The 9133-nt window shown below is 42.3% G+C and overlaps 1 long non-coding RNA gene across 1 annotated transcript in view; it reads left to right on the forward strand.

The window, feature by feature from the left end:
* Positions 1-1350: 1350 nt before the first annotated feature.
* The window catches only part of LOC108446108, a 12169-nt gene continuing 4386 nt past the window's right edge, over positions 1351-9133 (forward strand). The window contains exons 1-2 of the long non-coding RNA XR_001861212.1: positions 1351-1364; positions 3843-3850. This is a non-coding gene — a long non-coding RNA (uncharacterized LOC108446108). The remainder of the gene's footprint in view (positions 1365-3842; positions 3851-9133) is intronic.

The raw sequence follows: 9133 nt of genomic DNA on the forward strand, positions 1-9133 counted from the left end.
AGACTGGCACAGTATGGAGAAGTGCTCTAAATAATAAGCTGACAGAGAGGTTAATCTGTGACAGAGCTATTCTCCTTTGCTCAGCTGCAAACCCATGTGTGTAGGACTCTGAGGAGCAGCATGGGTTTCCAACGGTTGGCTGATGCTCTCTGTGCAAGGATGAGAGTGAAGTATTGTGATAAAAACCACTGTAGACCAAATAAATTACTGAATACTTCCTATCCTCCTGCCTCCTCCAGTGGATATTTTTGAGAATTTCTTGCTGACTGTAGGAAAAATACAAAGAAAGTAAATTTCAATTTGTACTGATTTTCTTTGCACTGCTTATTTGGAAAAAGACAACCAGTTTTTTTTTTCTTTAAAGATTATTATTAGTGGTTTTTAGCACCACAGAGTTACACTTGTACATCAGGACCACAGCACATTAGGTCTGGGGTGACCTCATTCCAGTGATGTGATCCAGGCTATAAAGAGCAACAGACTTTGCTGGGAGGCCACATGTGGCATGGTTTTTTAGAAACTGAATTTCCTCATCCACACTAACTTGGAGTAAAAGTATGTAACATTCTGGCTAGACAACAGAAATAACTAACAATCCTCTTCTCTTGGATGGCAAATTTACTACCTTTAGGAATGACACAAACAAACAAAAACAAACAAACAAGTTGTAGTTCCCTTTCCTCAGTACCATCCTTGGACTTCTGCCTGAATTCTCCCAGCCTGGATAACTCCTGCTGGCACTCCAGGAAGCACTTGCCCACGTGGTGTGTCTGAATTGCTGCTGATGGCATGGTGAGATAAGATATGCACCAATATTCCCAAGAGATTAGAAGTAACTTTGCTCCACTGCTAGTTAATCACCCTTGAATTCTTCTTATATGAGGCATAATGAAATAAAATAATTTTTGAAGGAGATTATTCATGATAAAAGCATAATTATCCATTTGTGTGTGTTTTAAAATGTGAAGGTAGATGACTTTCATTTGCCATTTTTCAATGATCAGATCTGTGGTAGCCAGAGCATTAAAGCACCACAGGTCATATGATCATAGGAAATAGGATCACCTCATCTATTCCCTACTCACCCAGGTTAGAATGACATTCCTAGCAGATAGTTCACTTACAGATCTGTAAAAACCTGATTTTGAGACTTCAAAGCTGTTTCAGGCAGCCTCTTCACATCTTTCATAATCCCTACCCGTTACTGCACCTGTCAAAGAGGACAGGAAATGTTTTTCTCATGCCACAAATATTTGGGAGATGTGGTGGGTTGACCTCAGCCAAACAAATCAGCAGCCACTTGCTCACCCTCCCCAGCAGGGAGAGAACAGGAAGAATGAGAGTGATAAAATGTGTGGGTTGAGGTAAAGACAGGTATTTATATATAAAGACACTCATATTTGCCTGCAATTACTCTTAGAGGCAAAAGAAGCAGGACTTGTGAAATTAATTTATTGCCAATTAACATAAACATTTAATTGCTTATCCAGGTACTGGAAACAAAGCAGACAAACATTTCAATACTTAGGGGAAAGGCTTTTCCTTTGCTTTCCCAGTCACCTTCACTCCAGGCACCTCTTCTCTTTCCTCTCTTGTCTCCACTCCCCTTGTTATTGCTGCAGGTTGCACTCACTCCCTTTCATGAGGCAATACAGGAGCTGTGGGTCTGAGCACAATAGTTTCTTTCTGCTATTCTTTGTTTCTCACTCTTTTCTTTGGCTGCTCCTTCCTTTTGCTTTTTTTATCCTCCAACAGGGTCCTTCATGGGCTACAGGATCTGCTCTGTCATGGATTATCCACAGGCCACAGTCACTTTTGGGGGGTGTTACCAGCTCTGTCATGCAGTACCTGTTACTCCTCTGCCTTGTTCTTCCCTCTTTCTCAGCTTTTACCAACCTTCATTAAATATGTTTTCACAGAAGAGCCCTTGGTCAGTTCAGAGGAGCCACCCTGCGGTGGTACCGCAGTCAGATCTCGCTGCTCCTCACAGGGGAAAAAGCACACCCAAGACAGAAGAGTTCAACCATTTTCCATTCCATGACTGAATGAAGTAGACTTTAGTATTTTGGTACACAGAACAGCAGAAAGTGAGACTCACTCATGTTCAAACAACCACGAACAGGTTGGCTGCTGTCGCAGAGCAGAGATGCTCACTCCAGTGTCTCAATTCTCAAACACCTTAACCTGCAAGCTACCTAAACTCAGACTTTTGGGGTGGAAAAAGGTGCTGGAGACAGGAGTGATTTTCATCTCTTGATCACGGGTAGAATATCAACATTTTCCAAAGGAAAACATCTTTTTTGAAAAATCCTGATTCGTTTTCAAACCAAGCATGTTTTTGGAGGAATCACCATAGCAATTCCCACAGGAGAAGGTTGCTGATCTATCTCCACTGCTGAAGGATAGGGCAAGTGAATGCCATCATGGAACAAGAGTGCCTCTTCAATCTCAAGGTCTGCCTCCAAGCAGTTGGGATGATGGCAGTAATTGTGTCAAGGTTTGTCAGGGTGGTTGAAGGATTTTGATTTGTATTGCTTTATTGGAATGGTGAAGAGCAGTCCTTACCCCATGAAAGCATATTCCTGATGACATGATCCTCTCAAGGGCTTTTTTGACAGTTCTAAACACACGTATTCTGACCCTTAGCTAGCGTACATTGGTGTAGGTCCACTGCAGCCAACACATCTCTATGAAAAGGTGAAGTGTGTGTAAAGTAAAGAGTGGAAATAATACTAAAACAAAATTGTTTGAAGGGCTCCAATACTCATCTAAAGCCATGCAGATTTTTTTTGACATAAGTACTCTAATTTCACTGGAGCTGTTACCGTAAAAGGACCTCAGAGTCTTGCATCTTGTACTTGTAGGTAGAATTGGCAGTAGATTACATGTATTGTAATGACAGATGAAGCAAATACACGCCCATTTCAATCCCCAGGGTAATATATTTCTCTTGGGAAACCAATGCAATATCAGAAAAGTATGATTTTTATAAACCTATAATTACATTTTTGCACAGCTTTATTTCCCCAGGGTTGAATTCACATTTATTGGATTACCAAAGTAATTCAGAGCGATGTCACACTGTTGCAGGATAAATTCCAGGTGGCCAAGGCTACTTCAGCAGAGGGAACTACTTGATTGTCTGCTTTGAATCCCCAGAAACTTAGAAAGACTCCAAAGTTGAAGTACCAACTCTCCTATTTCCCTTTACTTGAATGTGTCCTCATTGTGACACTGTAAGCAGACCGCACAAAAAGTTTGCCATTTCATGAAAAGAAATCTTCAAAGTGTCAGAAGTTTGACAGCAAGTCCTTTATGGCTTAAAAATCTTTACAGATTTATCAAAAAATTCTAGGAAATATGGGATTGGTATTTTTGCTTTCTCCCTCTAAGTCTTATAAGGTTTGTGTGAATTGGCCTCAACTTCTGATATGCTCTGCCTTATTTTTCTTACTTCAAATCTCTTTCTTATCTAGGTCTGTGGTTTGATATCAATACAGAATTAAATCCGAGTGACACATTTTCCAAACTCCCAAAATGTTGAATCACCACAATATTCAAACATCATATCTGTGAAAGAGCATCTTTATCTTAGGAGCCAGAAAGCTACATCACTCAGCAGCACATCCTGAGATACTCAGGATGCTGTAAAGAAATAATTCTACATCTCTAGAGTGTGTAAAACACAACTCTATCCTTACTGCCACACATTTCTCTGAAATTTAAGTTGTAGCCATCCACAGAACACCACACTGATCCAAATTAATTTCTCTATAGATCATTAGGAAAGTGGGGCACCAGTGCTTGATGCAGTTCAGCACACAAAATGAGATGTCTCGGAGAGCCTGCAGTTCGAAATACAAAGGAAGTAGCTGAGAAGCTGAAGACTGTTTTGTTTTCTTTTTGCGTTTCTTTTTTTCTCTTTTTAATTGATGGTATCAGCTTGCTTCTCAAAGGAATCACAGTAAGGATGAGTCATTGGAAAAAGGAGGGAATGGCACAGTGGAGAAATGGATCTGCCTTTTCAGCAGAGTATTGCAGGCTAGACTAAATGATGGGGAAGATCATTCACTGGTTAAGGGGCTTTCCACAGAAAGGACATGCAACAGGCTTCTGTCATTGGGAAGAACACAGGCTGTACTACAGCTCTCAGGAGGCTTTCCTGCTGCCCCATACAAGCTGAGCATTCCCACAGGCACAGGTGGAGAGCAGGGGATGCTGTCTGGGGATGCAGTCTGCGGCCGGGATGTTGGCAGGTGTTGGGGGGGATTTACTGCACTGGGACCACCAGAGACCATGTCCCCTGCGCCCAGCATCCCAGAGGTGAAAGCAGGGGATGTCTGGAGGGGCAGGAGCTTGTGGGAGTTTAAAGCAGCCATCAGCCCACAATGGAAGGCAGGGAGTGTGAGTGTAGTGAGGTCAGACGAGAAGAAATCACGGGTGGGTACCAGCCTGTGCTAAATATGCATGGCTGCCAGCAGTGCTGCAATGCTCACATTGCTGAGCACATTCTTGATAAGCAGCATCTTGGAAGGTTCTGCAAGTTTCTGCTCCATAAGCAGAAGAACAAAGCCCAACCTATTACATAAATCTCTTCAGAGTATATCAGGCACAGAGATTGTGAGCAATATGCATAATTTGACCTTGAAACTGCTACCACATCCTCTAATGAAAACATACTCTTGGCAGTTAGCTGCAGTGGGACCTGAAGTTAGATGAAGTGGGATCAACATCTTAAGGATGATGCAGATGCTCACACAACACACTGACAAGGTGCGTCTCATTATCACTGAAGTGCCAACAGTAAATGCCTATATTCTTTGTGCTAAAAGGATGCTCTCCTGCATTTCTTATCACTTATTTGAATGACTGTAGTTATATTCTAAGATGCCAGCCCAATGTCAGGCTGTAAAAAGTCAGCTGCCTTTGGAATAAAAGGAGAGTGACAGTTTGCATTACTGTCATTATTAAAGCAGGGAGACACGCAGAATGGCAGACTGGAAGGGTAGTTAAGGCCTCTCCCACTGTAAGTGGTTTTGGAGACAGATTAAAAAAACCTTTAAAATAAGTCCCTGGGAGACTGTGCTTGTACACAACAGAAGAGGAAAACTGTACATATCCAGCCTCATGATGTAATACCACAACCTTGCCATGAAAGAGTCACCTCAAAATCTCCAGTTCAGTTCATACAAAGCTGTGTGTGAAAAGCTCTATAATGCAAACTATTACTGTGTTTTGTGAGATCTTCCCTTTTCAGCCAGGGAAGTCAAAGCTGAATGAATCATGAACAAAACCTGGAAATTCCCCAAGTATATGCATCATCACCAGGCCCAGTCACAAACCATCTGGATACTGTCGATGATTAACCCTCTCTGGTCAGAAAGCACTGTCCTCGAGTCAGCTGCCGGTGTACCTCTGGTAAGACTTTATGGATTTGAAACCCTGAATCTTAGGAAAGATGGATCCAAAATATCATTTGCAGCCACTATCTCAGAGAAGAGCAATGATATTTGTCCTGCAGGTATGAAGAAGGATGGAAGGATTTGGCCACTTTAGCAAAGTGGAAGAGAATAGCTTGATTGCTGTAGAGAAAGGAAAAAGGGAAAGAGCCGCTTAAGCTGCAGAGATGAGGACAAATAGATACCTGTGATCCATAGCTGTGCCTAGACCAGGAACTGGAAGATACCTAACTTTCTTTGCTCTCTGCTGCTAGTTGCTGTGAAGATGTAATCTGATACTCTGGGAAGGGCATTACAGAGGTTTTTGTCCATAACTGCAAGGGACTACTCTGCCCTTTGCTACTAATTCTGTCTGGTGTGTCAAAATACTACAGCATCTACATTTGAAAAAGCTGGTGACTGAAAAAATAATGCAGACTTGTGAGTTTCTACAAGAAACCTGGGACTTTCTGGGGTATGCCCAGGTCTTGTAACACAGAGAAGCAAGCTGGTGAGCAAAGGAGAGAAGTGCTAGTTTGAAGCACTGCACTGCATGTATTTGACTTATGAAATCATTCTTGTTTTGACCGTGTGCTGTTGAGGTCTTACCTTAACTTAGTGCCAGGAGAGAAGCAAAATTATTATCTGCTGTTCCTGGGAATCTACACTTAAAGGAACAAGAGTGATTAAAGAAAATGAAATTAGATATTTAGCAATGACACTCTGTCATGGTTTAGCATGACATAAAGTATGGTCAGCATATTGGTTTGCATAACCTCTCAGGATAGTTGGACAAATGTCTCTGTCTGACTGCAGGTGCTGGGTCTTGCTCCAATGTGTGTTTTGAGCAAGGACAAGCAGTAGCTCAAAATCTGACTTTGACAGGTAAAGGGCAGCCAATTAATTTAAACCTGGGAAACATGAATGAAATTGCTTCTGGTCTACAACTTTGACTGAAAATGAGGTGTTGTTTCAGCTGTTGTTTCTTGGTCTGAAAGTGTCTGCAGTCTATGGGGGATTCCAGGGTTATGATGAGGCTACAAAAACCTGGCGACAACCCCTGTCCATTTCAGAGGAAAGCGTTTTAATGAGACAGGTCTGAACAATTTTGTTCAGGGAACACTTGATGACTGGCCAGCAGAAAGCAGAAAGCATGCAACAATAAGCATCAGCATCATGACCACAACCTTCTCCCCCACTGCTGAAACACTGAGCTATAAATGTCACCTCTGTGGAGTTCTACTTACCAGTCTGTGTGAGAAACGGGCCCCTAAGGAGCAGCATTGCTGTTCACCTATGTAAATTCTCACAGGAAGAAGCGAGGAAGGCTGGCTGTGTGACACTGCACCATAGTCACTGGCAGGCTCAGAAGGCTTTGGAAGAACTGTGTTTTCACAGGAAACTCTATTTTGCTTTCCACAGGCTGTTTGAACAAAAATAGAATCAACTTATGGCCTCCAATTTTTTCCCACAGCTAGGAAAAGCAGCGGCAGGCTTCCTAGAGGAGCATGTGCAGCCTGCGAATGTCACAACTCCTAGCATGAAACAGGGAGCTTGCTTTCCTGTCTTCCCATATATCTTTATTAATACAAAGAGAAGATGCATTCAGCAAGTTAGCTTGGAAAAGAGGAGTCTCTATCCCAAACTACAGTAATGTGTGGAGTTGCTTTTTAAAAGCCTATGTAGCCTTAGAGCTTGATTTAAAGAACACTACCCACTCCAAAGGCCATTGAACAGGGACCATAAAGGTAGAATTATACAAGTTCTTAAAACAAAAATGTCCAGTTGTCCTCTTTGAGTATTGGATGATATCACAGTGTTTTTCCTCCTTTTTCTCTCCTCAGTCATTTTAATGAATCTGCCAAAAATAGGTTTGTGCATTGGTGTGCAAAAGGCAAAACCAACTTCCAGTAATATAAATCCAAATCCAAGTGGATGACAAAGTTGTGGGGGTAAAAATTTAACAGAGAATATTTATAAAAGCGCCATAACAGGAAGGCATAATTTCTGCTCTCAGTCTTTCATCGGGGAAGCCAAACTGGATGCAGGCGTTGGATTGTGAATCGACTGCAGGCCTTCCTAAGAGCAATACTGGCTGAAGGGGAAGAGCCTGGTTTTCAGGATTAGGAGATGTGCATGTTCAGGCCAAGATGGGCAAAGCACGCAGCTCCCAGCTGCACAAACACCTCCAGTAAGCTGCAGCAACCTGGGAGCTCCCACTTTCCACTACAGTGAACTCCACACAAGTTACACCACCGGCAGCTGGGATGTTGCAGCATTAATGGCAAACTCCTTTAAAAAGCATGTGGTCCATATGTGACAGCTCGCACAGCAAAAGCAAAGATATGCTTATAGACTCTCTGTGTGAGTGCCTGTGAGCTCCAAAAACTTTCCTGTTTTATGAGTTAATCTTATAGAGCATATTATATATACGTCTACTACATACCTCTACTTACCAAACTTGCCTTTTTTGTATCTTCAGGCTTTTATCACTGCTAACACAGCATGTCTACCAGCAATATCTGGTTACCTTTAAGCAACATAGGCATATAATTGTTTAGGGTCGTTCTGTGAAGTTTGTTCTTCTTCTGTGTTATCAGTAACACATGCCGTTCAGCACAGCTGAATTTCCTTTTTCAGTTATCCAGTCAGGAAGTAAGTACAATAACAAGTGATGTATACGATAATTTCCATGTCCTTGAACTAAACAACTTGTAAACATCTAATTAATGGGGAATTATTCCCTCCATCAATACTGAAGACTGAAAAGGCACAGGATAATGTCCTCCCTCTTGCTCTTATTTCCCTAAACTTTTCCTAAAATTCTCTGCATATTAATTTCCTAAAGGAAGATGCATGAGAAAATGGGACATGTCTGTGAAAATTCCAGTTTGCAAACTCCAAAAAAGAGCAAGATTCTGGCTTGCCTCAAGCAAACCAAAAATTTTTTTTCTGTTTCCCTTCCCGTATTTCCTCCACTTAAGAGGTGTTTCAATGATAAAAAAAAAAAAAAAAAGAAAAAAAGAAAAAAAAAAGAAAATTGAAAGAGAATCTCCGGCTGAAAATCTGTCTGGAAAAAGATGTTAGAGGCATTTCAAACTGAACCACAATCAGGTAGCTAGGAAAAAGCAAAGGCAACATTCCAGCAATTTACAGAATGACAATAAAAGTCTCACTAACAGAGAGACAGGCTATGCTCTTTTGGAAGGTGTATTGCAGTAATTGAATTTAAAAATATGCTCTGTAACGAACACAGGAAGACTTATTAACGTGATCTCTGTTGCCCAGCTGATTCTACAAGCAAACAGCCTGAGGATGGATACCTCAGTTAAGGGTTGATTTTTCTGCCTTCGAAAGGGAATGGGATTATCTACAGCCTTAAAATTATGCAGCGCAGAAGGGCTTTCCCTTACGTGGTGGGGAGGCAACAGCTCAAGACACCTGGAATTACAAACACTTCCAACAGCGCCTTCCTTTGTCAAGCGCAGCTCCAGAAAGCCTGAATGCCAGCACAGTAGCAGAGAGAGCAAGGAGGCTGAGAGGCGAGCTGCATGCCGAGAAGTAGGTACGAAATAAGGGGGGACATCCGCATCCTCCCCTGTTCCACCAGCCCTCCGGCCCTCCCGTCCCCGGCAGGCTCGGGCTCCCCTCGCCTCCCTGCGGGGTCGGGACTCGGCAGCGGCCGAGGAGGCTTC

The sequence above is a fragment of the Corvus brachyrhynchos genome, unplaced genomic scaffold (genome assembly GCF_000691975.1).
Source record: "Corvus brachyrhynchos isolate BGI_N302 unplaced genomic scaffold, ASM69197v1 scaffold3, whole genome shotgun sequence".
Classification (NCBI taxonomy): domain Eukaryota; kingdom Metazoa; phylum Chordata; class Aves; order Passeriformes; family Corvidae; genus Corvus; species Corvus brachyrhynchos.